We start from the raw sequence: 23,252 nt of genomic DNA, 5'->3' as shown, positions 1-23,252 counted from the left end.
AGACTCATGACACTCAACAAACAAATCTCTCCTAAAGGCTCTAGGCACGAACAACCTCCCATGGGGAGTGTTAGATGAAGCATCATCTTGAGCTTTCAGAATCCCATTCTCCAAAATGGAGTCCAATGCCACCACCACAACTCCTTTCTGTAAAATGCTCTCCTCCTCCTCTGCACTGACCGTAGGAGAGAAGCTGCGAGATAAAGCATTGGCTTTAATATTCTTAGTACCAGGGATAACAGAAAAATGAAAACGAGAAAAAAAAAGTGCCCACCTAGCTTGACGGGCATTCAAGCGCTTGGCAGCATCCAGATAGATCTAATTCTTATGATCTGTGAAAACCTGATTAGGAAATCTAGCGCCTTCCAAAAAATGACGCCAATGTTCAAACGCAAGTTTAATAGCAAGCAACTCCCAATTTCCAACATCATAATTCAGTTTGGTTTAAGAAATTTTTTTCGAAAAGAAGGCACAAGGATATACTCCACCCTTGTTCTCCTGAGACAAAACTGCTCCGACCCCCACCGATGAAGCATCGACCTCGACCAAAAAAGGCTTGGTCTCATCAGGCAGCATAAGGATAGGGGCAGAACTGAACCTCTCTTTGAGATACTCAAACGCTTCAATGGCCTCAGTAGTCCACTAGGCCGTATTGGCACCTTTCCTTGTGAGATCGGTTAGAGCTTTAACAATTACAGAAAAATTCTTAACGAATTTCCTGTAATAATTGGCAAAACCCAAAAATCTCTGTATAGATTTCAAACCAATAGGCCTAGGCCATTCCTGCACAGCCTGAACCATCTCAAAGCCCTCGCTGGAGACAATGTAGCCCAAAAAACTGATTTTCTGCACAGCGAACTCACATTTCTCCAGCTTAGCAAAGAGTGAATTATCACTCAATAACTGCAAAACTTCACGTACACTCTGCCAATAGGACTCTAGATCTGGTGAGTAAATCAAAATGTCATCCAAATACACAACCACATTCTTACCAATCAAAGGTCTCAGGATGTCATTAATAAGGTTATGAAAAAATGCAGGTGCATTGGTAAGACCAAAAGGCATCACTAGATTCTCAAAATGACCTACCGGAGTGTTAAAAGCAGTTTTCCAGTCATCACCCTCCTTCACTTGTAACAAATTGTATGCCCCCCGGAGATCAATTTTGGAGAACCACTTGGCCCCCACTAACTGGTTAAACAAGTCAGGAATTAACGGCAATGGGTAGGAATTGCGTACGGTAATCTTATTAATTTCACAAAAATACAGACATGGACGTAAACCGCCGTCCTTTTTTTTAACAAAGAAAAATCCAACTGCCACAGGCGACTTAGAAGGTCTAATGTGACCAGCAGCCAAGCTAGTCTGTATGTACTCCTCCAAGGCCTTTCTTTCAGGAATAGTCAGATTAACCCCTTTACGACATAGGGCGTATTAATACGTATCTGTTCCCTGGGCCTTATGGACCAGATACGTATTAATACGCCCTGGCGATTTCGCCCGCACACAAGCGGTGCGGGCGCGATCGCCGCCGGGTGTTAGCTGATTGTCACAGCTGACACCCGGTGCTATGTGCAGGGAGCGGTTCCGCACCGCTCCCGGCACATTAACCCCCGCAATGCTGCGATAGAAGTCGATCGCAGCATTGCGGTGGCTAAGGGGAGGTGATCGGTATACTCACCTCCTCTTCCGGCCTCCAGCGCTGTCTACCGCGGCTTCCAGGATGTTGCCATGACGATCCGATGTCATCATGACAACATCCGGGTCACCAGACAGCAGGAAGATTTTTTTGGACATGAGCAGAGCATTTCCAAACTATCTTCTCCCTGTCCAGCGCTGACAGCCTGCATGGCACAGGGATGGTGCTCCATTCCTGTGCCATGCAGGCGATCAGAGTAAAAAAAGTGAAAGTCCCATAGAGTGGGACAAACGAAAAAAGTAAAAAAACTGTCAAAGTGAAAAAAAAAAAAAAAAATTGTAAAAATATAAAAAAAATAATCCACCAAAAATAAAAATATAATGTACCCATCAATAAATATTATGAAAAAAAAACAAACAAACAATAAAAGTACACATATTTGGTATCGCTGTGTCCGGAATGACCTGACCTATAAAACTGTCCCACTAGTTAACCCCTTCAGTGAACACGGTAAAAAAATAAATAAGAAACTAAGCAAAAAACAATGCTTTATCACCATACCGCCAAACAAAAAATGGAATAACACGCGATAAAAAAGACGAATATAAATAAAATTGGTAACGCTGAAAACGTCATCTCGTCCCACAAAAAATAAGCCGCCATACAGCTCCATCAGCCGAAAAATAAAAAAGTTATAGCTCTCAGAATAAAGCGATGCTAAAAAATAATTTTTTCTATAAAATTGCTTTTATTATGTAAAAGTGCAAAACATAGAAAAACAATATAAATGTGGTACCGTTGTAAACGTACTGACCCGAAGAATAAAGCTGCCTTATCAATTTTACCACACGCAGAACAGAAAAAAAAAAAAAACAATTCCTGAATTGTTGGTTTTTGTTTATTCTGCCTCCCAAAAATCGGAATAGAATGCGATCAAAAAATGTCACGTGCCTGAAAATGGCACCAATATAAATGTCAACTCATCCCGCAAAAAACAAGCCATCACATGACTCTGTCTGCCAAAATCTGGAAAAATGATAGCTCTCAAAATATGGCGATGCAAAAACTAGATTTTACAAAAAATGCGTCTTTTAGTGTGTGACACCTGTCAATCATAAAAACCCGATATGATTCTGGTATCGCTGTAATCGCACCGACCCGAAGAATAAAGTCGTCTAATCACTTACACCGCACGAGGAACGGCGTAAAAAATAAACTCTCGGGTTAGGGTTGTGCTACGGTTAGGGTTGGCTAGGGTTAGGGCTGGGGTTAGGGTTGTGATGGGGTTGTGATTTTTTTCAAAAGTAAGAAAAAAAGATGAAGATATGGCGACTAGTGTTGAACCCGGAGGTACGACACAGAATTTGATAACATTATGTCATCATATTGAATAAGTTGTTATTAGTCTTGAGAGCAAGTGCTCGCTACTTGAGTTTGCATCGGGTGCTCTGGTATGCATGGAGTATCGTGGGTATTTGAGTGACATGCTCGAGTCTCCGCCCCATATGCTTCGCGGCCAAAAACACTTTGCGGGGATTGCCTGCCATGCACGAGCGATCCCCGCATGTTTTTTTTTGGGTGTCTAATAACCGTGAAACATGCGGGGCAGGGACTCGAGCATGTCACTCGAGCACATGCAGTACATGGTGCATACCTGAATACCCGATGCAAACTCAAGTAGCGAGCACTTGCGCTCAAGACTAATGACAACATATTCAATATGATGACCTAATGTTATCAAATTCTGTGTCGTACCTCTGGGTTCAAAATGTTCACTATACCCCTTGATAAAATCCTTGAGGGGTCTAGTTTCCAAAATGGGGTCACTTGTGGGGGGTTTCCACTGTTTAGGCACACAGGGGCTCTCCAAACGCAACATGGTGTCCGCTAACAATTTGAGCCGATTTTCCATTCAATTTGTTAGCGGACACCATGTCGCGTTTGGAGAGCCCCTGTGTGCCTAAACATTGGAGCTCCCCCACAAGTGACCCCATTTTGGAAACTAGACCCCCCCAAGGCACCTATCTAGATGCATAGTGAGCACTTGAAACCCCCAGGTGCTTCACAAATTGATTCGTAAAAATGAAAGAGTGAAAAAAAATATACTTTTTCATTTTTACGATCAATTTGTGAAGCACCTAGGGGTTCCAAGAGCTCACTATGAATCTAGATAGGTGCATTGGGGGGTCTAGTTTCCAAAATGGGGTCACTTGTTGGGGAGCTCCAATGTTTAGGCACACAGGGGCTCTCCAAACGCAACATGGCGTCCGCTAATTATTCAAGCAAATTTTACAATCAAAAAGTCAAATGGCGCTCCTTCCCTTCCGAACCCTGCCGTGCGCCCAAACAGTGGTTTTTCCCCACATATGGGGTATCTGCGTGCCCAGGGGAAATTGCACAACAATTTTTTCTTGATACCCCTGTGAAAATAAAAAAAATTGGGTCTAAAGTAACATTTTTGTGAAAAAAGTTAAATTCATTTTTTTCTTCCACATTCCAAAAATTCCTGTGAAGCACCTGAAGGGTTAATAACGTTCTTGAATGTGGTTTTGAGCACCTTGAGGGGTGCAGTTTTTAGAATGGTGTCACTTTTGGGTATTTTCTGTCATAAAGACAGTTGGGGATAAAACGTGGACCAACTCACGGGATATACTCTTTGCGGAGGAGTTTCTCAGTGGAATCGCTTCAGGATAGCGTGTGACATAGTCCAGGATAACCAATATAAATTGATGCCCACAAGCAGATTCAACCAGGGGACTGACCAAGTCCATAGCAATTCTCTCGAACGGCACTTCAATAATGGGCAATGGCACGAGGGGACTTCAAAAGTGAGAGGTGGGGGCGGTTAACTGGCACGTAGTGCAAGACGTGCAAAACCTTAAATATTTCTCGGTGACATCTGCGCCAATAGAACCTATGTAAAAGATAATGCCTTACCAACACCAGGTGCAGCAAGCCTCCATGATAAAGGCGGGGCCAGCACATGTGCAAAATACTGATGCAGACAGCCACTCACTAACCTACCAATTCATGGAGGGGGTGGCTGTGTAGTATTATACATGCACATCGATGGAGTCTGCATAGGGCGCCGGTCACACAGATATGTGTGATGCACAGTTTCTGGCTTGCAGCTTGTTGATGACGCCCATACTGTTAGATCAGGCGGGCTGCCCAGCACTATATACGTGCACCCCCACAAGACAGACGCCCCAATTCACCCAGCCAACACTAAAGAGGCCTGGCTGCATCCTTCAAAAAATGTGAAAAAAAGATGAAAAATAGTGTAGAAGATAAATACACCACATGAGATATTGGTCGATATTTTGGCCAAAATACACAAGCTCGCAACCCAAACGTCAAGGGTCCTCATACTTGCGAGTCCTAACACTAAACATTAAAAATGGTGAACATTGGACATAATTTCAAAATACATCACAGTAAGGCTGTGTGCCCACTATGCGTTTTTTAAGTGTTTCCGCAGCAGCAATTCCGCTGCAGAAACGCTTAAAAAATTCTTGGTAGAAGGTCTGCCATATTCCCCAATGATAATCCCATGTGCTGTGCACATGCTGCGGAAATTTCCGCTGCGGATTATCATTGCAGAAAAATCCGCAGCACTACCAATTATTTTGCCAAAGCGCGGCATTTTCGCCGCCATTGACTTGCATTGGAACGCATGAAATCTGCATCATTGCATCTGCAGATGCGGAATCCATGCGTTTCAATGTGCGGATGGTACCCGGGTTTGGAGAAGAGGAGACTCTTCTCCGGACCCGGGAACCATAGAACCTGTAAAAAAAAAAAAAAAAGAATAAAATAAAAAATATACATTATACTTACCTTCTGATGGCCCCCGGTGTCCTTAGCGATGCATCTCGGCTTGCTGGCAACTCGCGAGGGTCTGAAAAGGACCTGCCATGACGTCAGTTAGTCATGTGACTGGTCACGCGACCCCTGACGTCGGTAGGTCCTTTAGTTTGTCGCAAGCTGCCGGCAAGCCAGGACGCATCGGATAAAGACACCGGGGGCCATCAGAAGGTAAGTATATATTTAATTTTTTTATTTTTTACCATTCTTTCGGTCACACTATATAATTCCATGCCGGTTGCATGGATTTATATAGTGTGACCAAGTTGTCAAGCACTTTCCACCTTGGATCTGACGAAGGGATATTGGCAGATCCCCATGGCACAGGTAGCCAAAGAAAAGACTGCTTTTTCTACGCCGGACGGATGCTTCCAGTATGCCCGGATGCTGTTTGGACTGCAGGGGGCCCCTGCAAAATTCCAGAGAGCTATGGATTGCATCAACATACCTGGACAATATTATTATCTTCAGTCCAGACTGGGAGAGTCATCTGCAAAAGGCTGTGTTTGATGCTCTGAGGAAGGTGGGGTTTTCAATAAACTCGGAGAAATGTGGCATGGGGAAATAAGAAGCCAAGTACTTCGGATATATAGTGGGTAGAGTCGAGATAAAACCCCAAATAACTAAAGTAGAAGCAATCCAAAATTGGCTGAGACCGGTGTCGAAAAAAGCAAGTCAGAGCCTTCCTGGGAATCGTGGGATACTACAGGAAATTCATCCCAAACTTCGCTATGATGGCCGCACCCCTGACTGACCTCCTTAAAGGGACAAAATCAGCCAAGGCCAAGTGGACTGCAGAGGCGGAAACGGCCTTTCAAGAGATGAAACTGGCTCTGTGTAGACAACCGGTCCTGGTTGCCCCGGACTTCAAGAAAGAGTTTATACTCCAGACAGATGTCTCAGATGTCGATTTAGGAGCAGTCCTTTCCCAGGAGATACACGGGGAGGAGCACCCTGTCCTCTACCCGAGTAGAAAGCTGTCCTCCTGCGAGAAAAATTATTCGGTCATAGAGAAGGCATGCTTGGCTAGGTTGAAAATTTAGATTATTATCCGACTATGCTCCACTCAGATGGATGAGGGAAAAAAAGTGAAAAAATGCCAGTCACCCTCGGGTTTTTAGCCCTACAGGACTCCTACTTCCCTGTAGAACATAGAGAAGGGAAGCTACATGGTAATGCTGATGCTCTCTCGAGAATCCCCTGTCTGGTAGTAAAAGGTGCCAAGCCCACGGCTTTAGGCAGAGGGAGGAGGTATGTAAGGTGGCTAATGGTCGCGTAGTTGAGGTATGTGTCACAGAGATGGCTGGTCTCTGTGATGTAACCCGGAGTGTTTCTCTAGGGCACATAAGCACTAAGAGGATCGTTTGGTGCACCTGGGAGCCGGGTTACGGGTAGCTAGGAGAGAATGGGCGTGTCCAGCTACCCACATACCTCACCTCTGGGTGTGGTTAACAGCCTATAAAATGGAGGCTGTTGTTTGGCACATGGTCTGTGTGTTTGGAGGTAGAAGGCTTACTGTGTATGTTTGTCTTCAGACCAAGCCAGGACACTGGACGCTACCCCACCTTGTGTGCCACACAGGCCTGGCTGAGCAGAGACCTGCTAAGGAAATTTACTTTGTTTGCCTGATCTATTTGCTTTTCTGTTTGGCTTCTGGGTTTATGAAGTAATAAACCCACATGAAATTTTAAACGAACATGCCTCCCGCTTTCCTCCCATTGTGCCCCAGTGAGTAAAACCCCTACAATATGTATAAAGGAAAGGGTATGGTACTCACAGAATGTTTCAATAATCCGCCTCAATGCATTTTCCCAACAGGTTCATTAGGAGGCTTGATAGAGAGATGATAATTCATGATGTTCAGCATAGTGTGCCTAACAGCCAGCTGTCCATGTTTAAATATCCCACTTCATCCAAAACCCCTCCCAGACTAGGAGGCCCATTCCCATTCCTAGAGGTGAATTGTCACAGGATATACAGAATAGAGTCTGTCTACAATAATATACTGCGCCTATGCTACTTCTCATGAGGTAGAGGTTCGATAATGTCCATCACCTAGTGTGCATGTCCGGAAGTGACGTGATTTATGCTGAAACACCAGATAAACTGATTGCCCAAAACAATAGTGACAGTGCTCAAATGACATGGGGACAGCATGGGGATCGCCCCAGGAAGCATTTCTGACCCCCAGGTCACTGCTGTCAACAACGTGATCAGAGGTATTAAGCCACTTTTACGGGCTCACAATAAAACGTTCAAAAACGAAACAAACTGCTTTCCTGTGAAATATGTTAAGGAACATCCTTTCCAGGGTAAAGACTTGTGTAGAAGGTAAAAACCAAAAACAAAAATACTCCTCCACACCTTGGGCTATGTTTACAAGTAGCATTTTTTATGCATTTTTGCACTTTTGTATTGCTTTCAACCGTGACAAATGCATTCACCAGGAAATGTAATTTTAACATTTTACAACCTTATCTGGCCATGTGCTGTGTGACACATGCATACAGTGCTGAAAAGACATGGGAACAGCATGGGGAAGACCCCTGGAAGCATATGACACCCAGGTCACTGCCTAAAAATGTGCCCATCAGAAGTGATCCTTGCCGCATCAGAAGATGCAGACTTGCAACTATCCCTGTGCAAGTCCTTGTCCCAGGGCAGTGTTCAATTGTACCCTCCTCCATTCCTTGCAATGCAAGCGCAAATATGCAGCCTGCCACCCACCCACCCCCAGGCTGCAATACCATACTGCTTGCTTGCTTGCACTTGAAATTGGGCCTTTTAGGCATGTGGAGGCGGAATCTGGCCACTACGTCATGGCTGCGTTGGCGGCCTGTTATCCATACTCAGTCCCCAGCCGCCCGGTGGCCAGGTGGCCACGCTTGGTCTCCAGCCACCAGGGGGCGGCCGGTGTCCATACTCGGTCTCCAGCCACCCCGCGGCCGGGTGCCCACACACGGTCCCCAGCTGTCTGGGGGCAGCCGGGTGACCATAAACGGTCTCCAGCCACCCCTATTTGTCCCGGTGCGCCTTATACACAAGCGCGTATACCAAAACATTACCTGTGCCCTCCCCAGTGCATTTAATGGGAAGGACAGCCTAACCACAAACACATGTACAAGTGAATGTGGCCAGGGATGGTCCATCTTACTGACGCCTTCACACTGGGTTAATATTGTGGAAGCCGGGACACAGTTGGACACTGGGATGCAACACGTCCTCCCGACATAGAGGATTGCGTGTCCTGGGTCAATCAGGCTTCAACACAAAGTTCAGAAGGTAGACAGCAGCAGTGGTCGGCCTCCTACACAACGAGTAAATTATTCATGATCATGAGGTCATCCATCTCCTTAGCTTTCTGTTCCTTGGAATGCAAGCTCATGTATGTAGTAGCGGCTAGGCCTGAGGTGGTCAGCGTTTTGGCGCATATCCTACCTCCTCCGAGGATTGCTGGATGTTTTCCTGCTACTATCCCAGTTCTATGAAGTTAAAACAAAGCTTCAGGTGATGAATGATGGATGAAGTGGTGGCAAAGGAAAAAGAGCAGGAGGAACAGGGACCATTCACATCAATATTAGGCCAGTCAACCACACGTCTTTTAGGATATGTTTCTGTACCAAAAGGAGTACACAGCTACACAGTTATAGGGCATACAGTGAGTGCAATGCCTACCAAATATTTGGAGGCACTCCGATGCCCCTAGGAAGTGACATGGAGGTCAGAGGGCCTTAACTAAACCGTTTTTTCCATTTACAGCAACTGGGTCTCCTGTACACAGTTGGCCTAAGCAGTGAATGGAAGGCTTTCCAAAAATTATGAGGAACTGCAATGCCCCTTGGAACAGACGTGGATTACAGCGTACTAAAAACCTTCTACCCATTATTGGGGAGTGGGTCTCCCTTAGTGTTCGCCTATGCATTGAAAAGCAAAAGCTGACTAAAATTAGGAGGAAATGCAATGCCCGTTGGAAGAGTCGAGGAGGTTAGAGGTAATTAAAAACAACATTTCAATGCCCCTTGGAAGAGCTGTGGAGTTCAGAGTGGTTTAACAAGACGGTTTTAATGCCCCTTGGAAGAGTCGTGGAAGTCACAGTAGCTTAACAAGACGGTTTTAATGCCCCTTGGAAGAGAGGTGGAGGTCACAGTAGCTTAACAAGACGGTTTTAATGCCCTTTGGATGGAAGAGACGTGGAGGTCACAGTAGCTTAACAAGACTGTTTTAATGCCCCTTGGAAGAGACGTGGAGTCCAGAGTGGTTTAACGAGACGGTTTTAATGCACCTTGGAAGGGTGGTGGAGATCCCAGTGGAATAAAAAGACAATATCAATGCCCCTTGGAAGAGACGTGGAGGTCACAGTAGCTTAACAAGAAGGTTTTAATGCCCCTTGGAAGAGACGTGGAGGTCACAGTAGCTTAACAAGACGGTTTTATTGCCCCTTACAAGAGCCGTGCAGTGCAGCATATTAAAAACATTATTTCCATTATTGGGGAATGGGTCTCCCATAGTCTTTGCCTATGCCTTCCAAGCAAAAGCTGCCAAAAATTAGGACGGAGGATCTTGCAATGCCCCGTACAAGAGCCATGCAGTACAGCATATTAAAAACATTATTCCCATTATTGGGGAGTGGGACTTCCATAGTCTTTGCCTATACCTTCCAAGCAAAAGCTGCCAAAAATTAGGACGGAGGATCTTGCAGTGCCCCGTACAAGAGCCATGGAGTACAGCATATTAAAAACATTATTCCCATTATTGGGGAGTGGGTCTCCCATAGTCTTTGCCTATGCCTTCCAAGCAAAAGCTGCCAAAGATTAGGACGGAGGAACTTGCAATACCCCGTACAAGAGCCATGCAGTACAGCATCTTAAAAACATTATTCCCATTATTGGGGAGTGGGTCTCCCATAGTCTTTGCCCATGCCTTCCAAGCAAAAGCTGCCAAAAATTAGGACAGAGGAACTTGCAATGCTGGCAACACGGACCACGGTTACCCAGGTGGTATAGTGGTGGTGGAGGCTGGGGATAAGGAGAAGAGCAAAAAACAGCCAAAATGAGGAAGCGTATACCCATGTGCGGGTGTGAAGCGGTGCATGGGAATACACCTCCCGAAACAAAAAAGTGGATTTGACTTTATGTTTCTCTGCTGTCATTTGGTGGTGATGAGAAGTCTGGCCCAATCCAGCCCTTGTTCACTTTGATAAGGGTCAGCTTTTCAGCATTGTCAGTTGACAGGCGAGTGCTCTTATCAGTTATAATTCCCCCAGCGGCACTAAAAACACGCTCCGATAACACGCTAGCGGCAGGGTAGGCCAGGACTTCCAAGGCGTACAGAGCGAGTTCATTCCAAGTGTCCAGCTTGGATACCCAATAATTAAAAGGCACAGAGGAATCACGGAGGACGCTGGTACGGTCGGCAAGGTACTCGCTCACCATCTTTTGAAACTTTCCACTCCTTGTGAGAGTACCCCGTGCCTCAGGGCCTGCAAGTTGGGCTGGTCTCAGAAAACTGTCCCAGAACGTTGACAGTGTTCCCCAGCCTCTGCTGAATTGGAGTTGCGCCTCTCTCGCCTGTACGCCTTGGTTGGGCAACGAACTGTGACCTCTGCCGCTAGCGTGTTCAGATGGGAATTTTTTTTAACAGTTCTGCAGCAAGGGCCTTCTGGTACTGCCCCCTTTTTTTAGACCTCTCCACCTCAGGAATAAGAGAGTGAAAGTTCTCCTTGTAGCAGGGGTCTAAAAGTGTCACCAACCAGTAATGACTGTCACCCAACATACTGACAACGTGAAGGTCACGGTTAAGGCAGCGTAACAAAGTCAGTCATGTGTGCCAGACTGGTAACGGGCAAGACTTCCGTGTCCTCACCAAGATGACGACTGACCATGCTCTCCTCCTCCCCCCTGTCCTCATGCCACCCACGCTGAACCGACAGTATGACAGTTGTACAGGTACTACCATCTACACCGCATGATACCAGCTCCTGTTCTTCCTCCTCCTCTCCCTCATTGTCCCCCAATGCACGTTGGGATGAGATGAGGCTGGGCTGTGTGTAATCGACTGCTATGGCTTCTTGATCCATCTCATCATACTCTGGCTGCATTGCCTCCTCTTTAATTCTCTGCAGAGAGCGTTGCAAAAGACAGACAAGTGGGATGCTGACGCTAATGATGGCGTCATCGCCACTCACCATATTGGTGGACTCCACAAAGTTTGTCAGGATGGTACATATGTCAGACATCCAGGTCCACTCCTGAGGTCTTATGTGTGGAGTCTGACCTGAATATCGACGGCCTTGTTGCAGCTGGTACTCCACAACTGCTCTCTTCTGCCCACAAATCCTTTGCAAAATGTGGAGGGAAAAGTTCCAACGTGTGGGGACATCACACACCAGTCGGTGTGCTGGAAGTTGCAAACGCTGCTGCAACACAGCAAGGGCGGCGGAAGCTGTAGCCGACTTCCAAAAATGAGCTGACAGGCGGCGTACTTTGACGAGCAGATCTGGCAACTCGGGGTACGATTTAAGAAACCGCTGAACCACGATGTTAAGCACATGAGCCAGGCATGGTACGTGTGTGATCTCGCCTTGCCTCAGAGCCGCCACCAGGTTACGGCCATTGTCACACACAACCATGCCTGGATGTAGGTTCAGCGGTCTCAGCCACAGATCTGCCTGCTCTTTCACAGGTGTCCACAACTCACAAGCAGTGTGAGGTTTATCACCTAAGCTTATGAGTTTCAGCACAACCTGTTGCCGCTTGGCTGAGGCAGTACTGCAGTGCTTCCAGCTTGTAACTGATGTGGTGATATCTGAGATGGAGGCTGAAGATGAGGAGGAGGATGATGCGCAGGAGCTGTACACTGTGGGGGCAACTCTGACTGACATAGGGCCCGCAATCCTCGGTGTGGGGAGGATGTGTTCCGTCCCAAGGTCCGACTGGGTCCCGACTTCCACTATGTTTACCCAGTGTGCCGTCAGGGAGATGTACCATCCCTGGCCACAAGCACTTGTCCACGTGTCCGTTGTCAGGTGGACTCTCCCAGTAACTGCGTTGTTGAGGGAACGGCAGATGTTTTGAGACACGTGCTTGTGTAGTGCGGGGATGGCACACCGGGCAAAATAGTGTCGGCTGGGGACCGAGTACCGAGGGACGGCCACCGCCATGAGGTTGCGGAAGGATTCCGTCTCCACCAGCCTAAAAGGCAGCGTTTCCAATGCAAGCAGTCGTGAAATGTGCGAATTTAGGACTGTGGCCTGTGGGGCATTGGCTGCGAACTTGCGCTTTCGTTCAAAGGTCTGGGATATGGACAATTGAACGCTGCGGTGGGACGTGAACGTTGATGCTGTTTCTTGAGAAACTGCCATAACAAGTGAAGACTGAGAGGAGGGGGCAGTATGGACAGGGGATTGCCTTGCACGCTCAACAGGGGGTTCTCTTACACGCACAACAGCGGAATAAGCAGTGGTGACACCCGCTGGCACTGGTCGTGGACCCTGGGGTTCGCCCCACAAAGTCGGGTGCTTTGCTGATATGTGCCTGATCATGCTGGTGGTGGTCAGGCTGGTAGTTTTGTCACCCCTGCTGATGCTGACCTGGCAGGTGGTACAAATGGCCTTTTTGGGGTTATCAGCAGAGTCTTTAAAAAAATTCCAGACTCTGGAAGACCTACCGGTTGTACTGGCAACGGCCCTCGTGTTGGTGTTACGGGGAACGGTTGCCCGCCTTCTGTGTGCGGCCACCACACTGCTTCTTCCTGCCTGTTTGGGTACTCTGCCTCCCTCGCCCTGTGTGCTGCTGGCCTCGCTCTGCGTGTCCTCCTGCCACGTTGGGTCAGTTACTAGATCATCCACCACCTCCCTCCTCTTCCACTTCCGGACCACGGTCCTCCTCCTCCTCACTTCGTGGCAATTGTGTCTAGTCATCGTCCACCTCTTGTGACAAATTGCCAGCGTCGCCTTCCTGTGGCCGTGGCTGTTCAAATATTTGGCCATCGCTATATGGGATCTCCTCTTCCACCACTTCAAGCGGAGCAGGCGAGGGGCCCAGATATGCAAATGGACCAGTGAACTGCTCTTCAGAGTGTCCAACTGTGGGATCAGTTGCTGTCTGACGACACTCGGCGTGGTGGGAGGAAGTAGCATCAGGGTGAGGAGGAGAATGCGGTCGAGACTCACGGCTACTAAGACTTGACCGTGTGGAAGACAGACCGGAGGTGGTGGTGCCCAGGTGACTGGAAGTATTATCTGCTATCCAATTAATAACCTGTTCACACTGATCAGTTCGCAATAGTGGTGCTGTTGTGTGCTTCCCTAGTAATTCGGTCAAGAACTGGGAGCGAGAAGATGTGGCTGTTGATTGTGGCACATTTTCACCTTGGCCACGGCCCCGTCCTCTGCACGCACCATCACCAGAACGTCCAGTTCCACGTCTCTTGCCACGCGCCTTGCCCTTTGTAAATGAAGTAAAATAGCTTACGCTAGCACTATCAATGGCAAAAGGGTAACAAAAAGGAGATTTGAACCGTGGAAGAGGAAAACCACAGTTCTAGTTATCTGGCCTACACCAGAATCTTTTAAACAGATACATTTGTGTCTGAACAGTCAGCGAGACACTCAAAATGTTTTTTTTTTTATGCAAAAAGGTGGATTACACCCAGATTTGAACCGTGGAACAGGAAAAACACAGTTCTAGTTATCTGGCCTACACCAGAATCTTTTAAACAGATATATTTGTGTCTGAACAGTCAGCGAGACACCCAAAATGATTTTTTTTATGGAAAAAGGTGGATTACACCCAGATTTGAAACATGGAAGAGGAATAACATAATTCGGCTGTATGCCCACGATGCGTTTTTTAAGCGTTTCCGCAGCGGCAAAAACGCTGCAGAAACGCTTAAACGCATGGTAGAAGGCCTGCAATGTTCCCCAATGATAATCCGCATGTGCTGTGCACATGCTGCGCAAATTTTCGCTGCGGATTATCTTTGTGGAAAAAAACGCAGCACTACCAATTATTTTGCGGAAGTGCTGCGTTTTCGCCGCCATTGACTTGCATTAGAACGCATGCATTCCGCTTCACTAGATAAGGACATGCGGAATACACGCTTTCTAATGTGCGGATGGTACCCAAGTCTAGAGGAGAGGACTCTCCTCCAGACCCGGGTACCATAGAACCTGTAAAAAAAAATAAAATAAACAATAAATATTATATTCACCTTCTGACGGCCCCGGCTGCACTCCTCCTCTCATGCCGGCAGATCGCGATGAACTGAAGGACCTGCGCTGACATCATAGTCATGTGACGGGTCACGCGACGCTGATGTCGGCAGGTCCTTCAGTGTACCGCTGCCAGCAGTCAGGACGGAGCGAAGCAAGACTACGGGGGCCATCAGAGGGTAAGTATATATTTATTTTTTTCTTTTTTACCATTCTTTACGGTCACACTATATAAATCCATGCCGTTTGCATGGATTTATACAGTGTGACCAAGATGACAAGCACTTTCCAAGTGATGCTAAAATCGCTTGGAAAGTGCTTGTCAACCCGCATGCGGAAATGCAAGTGAAGAACGCTTCACTTCCGAATGTTCCTGGCAGGAAAACGCATGTACAATCCGCATGCGTTTTCCGGAAGATGCAGAAACGCTCAGGAAAAAATCCTGAGTATTTCTGCATCGTGGGCACATAGCCTTCTAGTCATCTGGCCTACACCAGACTCTTTTAAACAAATATATTTGTGTCTGAACACTCACAGACACACCCAATTTTTTTTTGGGGGGGAGGGTGGGGGGAATACCAAAAGGTTAATAAGACGGGTATTTGTACAGTCTGACTGAGGGAAAAAAAACAACAGGATTTAGATGAAAAAAAAAGGATTTTTCCTGGCCCCTGAGACCTGGGGATAAGTCGAGCAATTTGACCAGCAGCAGCACACAGGACTGTAATGCAGTGTTTGTTGGTATAACCACTGTGTCTCCTATACAGCCTGCCTGCCTGCTTGGTATCTGGGATGGATATTAGTCCTGAGAAGGACTGTTTGTTTGATTTGGCAGGCTTTAGAGACCCTACACTAGTGAGATGCTCGGGCGAGTACCGAGCAGTGTCGAGCATGCTCGCTCAACACTAGTCTGTGTTCATACAAAACAGGCATAGGAAATTTGCCCATTCAGTCCCTTAGGGGCTAGTGAATCCAGTCTGGAAATCCACTCACTTTTTGAGGATACATCTATTGAGATCACCACCTCACACATTGGGTTTAACCACCTCAATGATGCAAAAGGAGATGTCTCTTGTTTCACCTCAATGTGCACTGTTCATGTGTCTCACTAATGGGGTGTCCCGATGTCACGCCAGGTGTGAGTGCAACACAGAGGGGAAAGGGAGCCCAGACACTAGGGAAAAGGGGGAAGAGGTGACCTCCTAATCCGGACTAGCATCACCCTGTCTCCCCCTAACGTCGCTATACAGCCTCCGCAGCTGTCGCCCATCACGTGCCTCGCCCAACTATCCCTGGCGTAAGGCTATAGCTGGGGGTGGAAGGAGATGAACACTAGTCAACCTCCGCTGGCACTCAAAAAACAAAGGGGGAAGACAACACAGGGGAATTACAACTTCGCTTTAGAAGAAACTTCAAACAGGGCACACGGCCTCAAGACTCTAAAGAGGACGTGATGCTGCTTCAGCCAAGTTCCAAGTAGAAAAGAGTATACCCGGCGACGCCAACCTAGACACACCAGGTATATATACACCCAGACTAAAGGGAGGTAGAATCTGGGTCCTAAACACAGCCTCCCATCTAGGCAGCTGTCTGCATTGCCAAACGTGGAGATCTCCTGCAAACCTCTGCAGGGCGACTGTATGTCACCTCAGCAGCACTCCACCCCCATGCCGCAGGTGGTTTTAATTGCATCAGGATCTTACTTTCCCACACATAAGCAGACGGATGTCCCTTAGAGAGGTATTCACATTGTTAGGTCCTGACATCGAGAAACGCCTTATCGCGGCTGTCAGGTACACATGAATTGGCCAATTTATACGCTAAGATTTCTCATTTATTTCTATATTCTACAGCAGCAATGCTATTCATATTTCATACTTCATATTCACACGCGCAAAAAATTTTTCTAAAAAAATTTTCAAATAATTTTCATTACATTTTCTACAGCAGTAATGCTATTAATATTTCATACTTTATATTCACATACTCAGCGTTAGAGTGCTACTTTGTTTTTTCATTGTATGTCACCTCTGACACACCCGTGACAGTACCCCCCCCCCCCCATGACTGGCCTCCAGACACTCAGGACTGGGTTTCTCAGGAAAAGAGGTGTGAAAAGAGCGAACCAATCTGGGAGCGTTCACCTCCGACGCTGAAACCCACGTATTGTAGAGAATGACGATGAAGACGAGACTCTACTATTCTCGAACTCTAAATTACCATCAACCATTACTGGGGGTGGTGGTAGAGGTGAGGTCTCAAGAGGTTCTACGTACCTTTTGAGTAAGGACCTGTGGAACACATTGTGAACTTTAAGGGCCCGAGGAAATTCAAGATGAAATGTTGCTGGGTTAATGGCGGCGGTAATTTTGTAGGGACCAATAAACCTAGGTCCCAGCTTCCAAGAAGGAACTTTCAATCTTATATTCTTGGTAGACAACCACACAAACTCATTCACATTGAGGTCCAGACCTGGCAAGTGTTTTCGGTCAGCCATACGTTTATACCTGTCACCCATGGTCTTCAAATTACACAGAACACCCTGCCACACCGAGGAGAGCGACAAAGCAAACAGTTCCTCTTCAGGAAATCCAGAAGCTCCTCCCCCACTGAAAGTACCAAACTGTGAATGATAACCGTATGCACCGAAAAACGGTGATGGCAAATTCTGTCAGCGGTAAGTAGGATGCCCAATCCTCCTGATTTTCGGAGACAAAACACCTGAGGCATGTCTCCAAGTTCTGATTGACCCACTCTGTATGCCCAAAAACACACAAAGAAAAAACCCAAAGTGTCAATCTTGCGTCGTTTTTTTTTTTTTCCACAAAACGTGCTGGGCGCATCATACATACTGCATAAGGGGCATAATGGGGACATTACACTGTGTGGGGGCATCATACATCCTGCATAAGGGGCATAATGGGGGCATTACACTTTGTGGGGGCATCATACATCCTGCATAAGGGGCATAATGGGGGCATTACACTGTAGGGGGATCATACATCCTGCATAAGGGGCATAATGGGGGTATTACACTGTGGGGAGCATCATACATCGTGCATAAGGGGCATAATGGGGGCATTACACTGTAGGGGGATCATACATCCTGCATAAGGAGCATAATGGGGGCATTACACTGTGTGGGGGCATCATACATCCTGCATAAGGGGCATAATGGGAGTATTACACTGTGTGGGGCATCATACATACTGCATAAGGGGCATAATGGGGGCATTACACTGTGTGGGGGCATCATACATACTGCATAAGGGGCATAATGGGGGCATTACTCTGTGGGGGGCATCATACATCCTGCATAAGGGGCATAATGGGGGCATTACACTGTGTGGGGGCATCAGGGCATCATACATCCTGCATAAGGGGCATAATGGGGGCATTACACCGTGGGGTCAGTAAAGGGGTCCTGTACTATGAGAACAATACGTTTCCTCCCTTCCTATCTCCATAGTTGGGTAGTATGTATCTATTACAGGAAACAGAACAAAACCCTTATGATTCTCATAAAGGGGCAACACAAGACCCCAAAAGAGTCTCCGTGCTGAAGGGGTTAATGCCCCCTGCGCCCAGTAATGAGGTCTCCACATACCTCCACCTGCAGAGCCGCCACCACATATATGGCTGCTCTGTGCGCACAGGAGCTGTGATGAGGTCACAGGAGGGGAGGAGTCAGGGGTCACATGATCAGGGGCCTCAGTGGATGCAGGACTCTGCTGTGCTGGTTGTCATGGTGCTGGATGAGCTGAAGTTTATGTGTGGGGTCAGGAGGGGTTTACAGTGTAGATGTAGCAGAGCCGCTTGTGTACGAGGTGTACGGAGCAGAGCCGCGCGTGTACGAGGCGTACGGAGCGGAGCCGCGCTTGTACGAGGCGTACGGAGCGGGGCCGCGCGTGTACGAGGCGTACTGAGCGGAGCCGCGCGTGTACGAGGCGTACGGAGCGGAGCCGTGCGTGTACGAGGCGTACGGAGCGGAGCCGTGCGTGTACGAGGCGTACGGAGCGGAGCCGTGCGTGTACGAGGTGTACGGAGCGGAGCCGTGTGTGTACGGAGGGGAGCCTTGTGTACGGAGGGGAGCCGCGTTTGTACGGGGTGTACGGAGCGGAGCCGCGTGTGTACGAGGTGTACGGAGTGGAGCCGCGTGTGTACGAGGTGTACGGAGCGGAGCCGCGCTTGTACGAGTTGTACGGAGCGGAGCCGCGTGTGTACGGGGTGTACGGAGAGGAGCCGTGTGTGTACGAGGCTTAAGGTGCGGAGCCGTGTGTGTATGAGGCTTAAGGAGCGGAGCCGCGCGTGTACGAGGTGTACGGAGCAGAGCCGTGCGTGTACGAAGTGTATGTATCTGTGCGCTGTAAGGTTGCTGCCAGACAGGTCGTGGACAGGAGTTATGTGACCCCAAAGTACCAAGCTTCGGTGATGTAGGACTCGGAGAAGCAGGCTCCAGCACACATAGTGCTGAGAGGGAGTTAATGGGCCCGGATTAAAGGGCCTGGTTTTACGAGCAGCTGAAAGAGCTGGGGGGGGGGGGGGGGGGATCAGCTGCTCACTTACCTCCAGTCCAGGACTTGGAAGGCCTGATTTAAGACAGCTGCACCTGTCTCAGTGTTCTGTGTGTTGTGCAAGGTGAGCAGACTGCATGTGCTGCTCAGAGTCTGCTGGAGGCAGAGAAAAGCATTACATTTAAACGGCTGAAGCCGTGCTGCATTTGGACTGGTTATTTTGAGTTTTATCCTGTTATACCTTTTTGTGCCAGAAAAAGGCTGTTATGTTTTGTTTTCCTGGTTGGTTTATGGACATTAAATAAACCACCAGTTTGTTTTGGTACCTGCGGACTGCATTCCTGTGTGAACCTTGTAAGAGAACGAGAAGTCCTAATATTCTGAGCAGCCATGTTAAACCTAGCAGCCATCTTGTTGAGAAGTTTGAGAATTCAGTTTTGCAGCTAATGAGATGCATGTCCTACACATGTCCTAATCACAATGAAGAGTTAAAATGATGTCACTGCCATTAGCAGGTATAGTGGTATACACAAAGGTTAATAGCAGCAGCTGCAGGTCAATGTGAGAGTAAATAAGTGGTGTTATAGGGTAGTAAATAATGTTATTGTAATTGTGGTATAGAAATTAGGACAATATAGTTGTCAATATGTCATTTCTTAAGTAAGGACATAGGGATTTATGGATTTAATGGAGTTTGGTAAAACTACTCATGAATATTGTCATTTTGCATTATCACATTGTTGTTTTAAAATGCACATCCTCCCTGCAGTATGATGTTATCATGTATACGCCTTTTGCCGCAATATGCAGTTCCTTTGTTGAAGCTATGCATAAAAAGGCTCTGATACTGTTCTTCAGGGCCATTCCATCGCCATTCCATCGCCATTCCATCGCCATTCTATCACCAGTCTACAGGCCGTCCACCGCCAAGGCCACACCATCGCCAGACTGAAGCCACAACATGGCCAGACCATCGCTAGATATCTCTATGCCGCTTTACTTATCTAGACACCTGCGAGTGTCAAGTGTATTTTCCCTGCCTGCTTTCTGAACTGTTCTGCCGCGTACCTCTGAATAAACTTCATTCTCTGCTTTGAAGAATTGTCTACACTGTTTTCTGAGGCTCTTTCAGCTCCTAGTAAGGACTTTCTTACAACCTGCGCCTACCCGAGAACTGAACCGTCACAAATTGGTGGAGAATGCGGGCACAAATCTCAAGGGGCAGTGTGACTGCTACAGGAAAACGTATATGTCCTGGGTGAAGGCCGCCAGCCAGCAAGGTTCGTCCGGCAGCATGGAGGAGCTTGTAACATCCCTGGCGGCATGCTTGTATAGTGCACCACCTCTCACCATGCAAGACTGCAATCTTACCCATCAGTCCAGCCTGCTAACCTTGCTCCAGTTCATGCTGTGTGCATGTCTCTTGACTGACTGCTTAGGGCGGCAGCCCGGTTTCTTCCTGATTCTTATAGCTGCTGTGGGTGCACCCCTAATGCGTCTCCAGACTATTGCTGTGAATCACTGGATATTTAAACCCCCTCCACCCAGAAGGAGGTGACTGAGCAACACCTTCACTCAGTTTGTCTTTGCAACTGAATTGCCAGGTCTTGTCCTGTATCTAGTCTGTTTCTGCCGCCCTGGGGGCTGTATACCCAGGCCTGTTACCTGTATCTCTGACTTCTAGTCTGTTCTGCCACCCTGGGGGCTGTATAACCAGGCCTGTAACTGTGACTTCTAGTCCATTTCCGCCACCCTGGGGGCCGTATACCCAGGCTCGTTTCTGTATCTCGTTGCAGTATCAGTTCCTGTCTGAACTGTCTGTTAGCCTGTTACCTGTTTTGTCTCTATGTCCGTACCCTCCCTTTTCCTGCAGTGTCTGAACCAGCACCTAACTCCTACTCGTTGTCTCTGTACTTCTGTTTGTGAGTTTTGTGTCCACTCGCTACTTCATTGTAAGTACCTTGTGTGTATCTGGTTCTGCTTGTCCCTTTTCCCTTCCTTCGTATCTACCTCCTGTGTTCTAGCCATCTTCCTGTATCTTTCAGTCTGTTCCATGTGAACAGAGCCCTGTCCTCTCTGCCTGCACCGTCAGCTCTGTTCTGCTGTGCCTTGCCCACCGCTCCGGCGGTTCCTCTCTGCTCTGCCTTGTTCACCGCACCTGCGGTTTAGTTCTGCTCTGCTTGCTCACCGCTCTGGCGGTTCCCCTCTGCTCTGCCTAGCCCTCCTCTCTGCTCTGCCTTGTTCACCGCACCTGCGGTTTAGTTCTGCTCTGCTTGCTCACCGCTCCGGCGATTCCCCTCTGCTCTGCCTAGCCCACCGCTCCGGCGGTTCCTCTCTGCTCTGCCTTGTTCACCGCACCTGCGGTTTAGTTCTGCTCCGCTTGCTCACCGCTCTGGCGGTTCCCCTCTGCTCTGCCTAGCCCACCGCTCCGGCGGTTCCTCTCTGCTCTGCCTAGCCCACCGCTCCGGCGGTTCCTCTCTGCTCTGCCTAGCCTACCGCTCCGGCGGTTCCTCTCTGCTCTGCCTTGTTCACCACACCTGCGGTTTTGCTCCGCTCGGCTTGCTCACCGCGCCTGCGGTTTCACTTTACTCTGCTTGTCTACCGCATCTGCGGCTCTGTTCCTGTCTCCCAGTCTGTACTGGATTCTATCCAGCCTGCGCTCCAACCTGCTAGTACCTACCTGTCTGCACTCCAGCCGTGCTTGCCAGTAGTTTCTTGTCTGCATACTAGCCGTGCTTACCAATATCCACCTGTCTGCATACCAGCCGTGCCTGCCAATACCCACCTGTCTGTATGCCAGCCTAACCTGCCTGTTCCTGTATTCTCCGGTGTGGGTCAACAGCTGTGACCGGGGTCTGACCTGGAGTAGCACCTGGTCCCTCTGCTCGGTTCCTCCTTGGTTCACGGAGTCGTTAGCCGCCATGCGACCTTGGTCAGATCGGGTTGATACTTAGTTACACCCCTCCAGGCACTCCTCGGTTCATGGTACAGTGGGATCACTAATCACGCTCACGCCAGTCAGTCCGGGCGCGAGCGTAACAGTTTGCTCAGGCAATGGTTCCCGTTGAGCCCCACGGCCCTTCGCTCTAAGAGACATTTTGAATCCTTGTCTGGCAAATACGTGCACCAAGAAAATTTTTTTTCTCAAACTGTGGCCCAGGCGATTTACGCACCAGCCCAAATGGATCTATCAGCACTCGTTCCTGCGGATCCACCACGGTACTATGGGGATCCAAAACGTAGCCGTGCGTTTGTGGAGCAATGCATGCTGCATTTCAAGTTCTATGTTCACTATTTTCCTATCGATCGGGTTAAAGTGGCATTTATTATGTCCTATCTAGCGGGTGATGCCTTGAAATGGATCACCCTCCTATGGGAAGCATGGGATCCTATCGTCTTCGACCTGCAGGCCTTACTGGTGGCCTTTCTAATGGTTTTTGATGACCCTAATCCTGAAGCCTCTGCTAAAGCTTCCCTTCCCAATATCCCGGAGCAGACCCGATAGGTAATGTGTGTAGGTAGCCTACCAGTCCTCCAGCCTGAAGAGACTGCTGCCCACCCAGAATCCACACAGGATGACTATGCTCCACAGAATACTTCTCTTCCCAACCTCAAGAGGCAGTCCAGACGTGCAAGGCGTAGAGGTAAACCATCACGCCAGGTTCTGTCCTCCCAAAGACCTCCTGTTTCCCAGCCTGTAAAGGCAGCTATCTGCACTGAGTCCGTGAAGGATGACTATGTTCGCCAGGCAAAGCTGAGGCCAGAACTCAGTCACAAAATCGGATTGCGGTCCCGCTGCGGTTGTTTGGGACCCCCTGATGGTCTTTGTCCTGCTAAGGTTGGAGAATCCCAAGACATTAGGCCTGTAGGAGAGGCTGCCCTTGGCGTTAGTGTTTCCTCTCCACAGATGACCATGACTGTCTCCGTGGCAAGTGAAGGCATCCAGTTAACCAGAAGTTTCGGGCTTAAAGCCTTGAAGAGTCGGTGTCTGATTCCCGTCCGACAACTCCAGAAGCCGGTT

The 23,252-nt window shown here is 48.3% G+C and overlaps 1 protein-coding gene across 1 annotated transcript in view; it reads right to left on the bottom strand.

Annotated features, from left to right (window-relative positions):
* Positions 1-18,385, bottom strand: part of LOC141213620 (uncharacterized) — a 44,700-nt gene extending 26,315 nt beyond the window's left edge. Inside the window, exon 1 of the mRNA XM_073665229.1 lies at positions 18,325-18,385. The gene's annotated coding sequence lies outside the window, so the exon portion shown is untranslated. The remainder of the gene's footprint in view (positions 1-18,324) is intronic.
* Positions 18,386-23,252: the final 4,867 nt, after the last annotated feature.

The sequence above is a fragment of the Phyllobates terribilis genome, unplaced genomic scaffold, assembly GCF_046119375.1.
Source record: "Phyllobates terribilis strain yellow unplaced genomic scaffold, ASM4611937v1 Scaffold_200__1_contigs__length_3551848, whole genome shotgun sequence".
NCBI classification, from domain to species: domain Eukaryota; kingdom Metazoa; phylum Chordata; class Amphibia; order Anura; family Dendrobatidae; genus Phyllobates; species Phyllobates terribilis.
The sequence above is the reverse complement of the archived record's forward strand: the minus strand, read 5'-3'. Positions and strand labels throughout refer to the sequence as shown.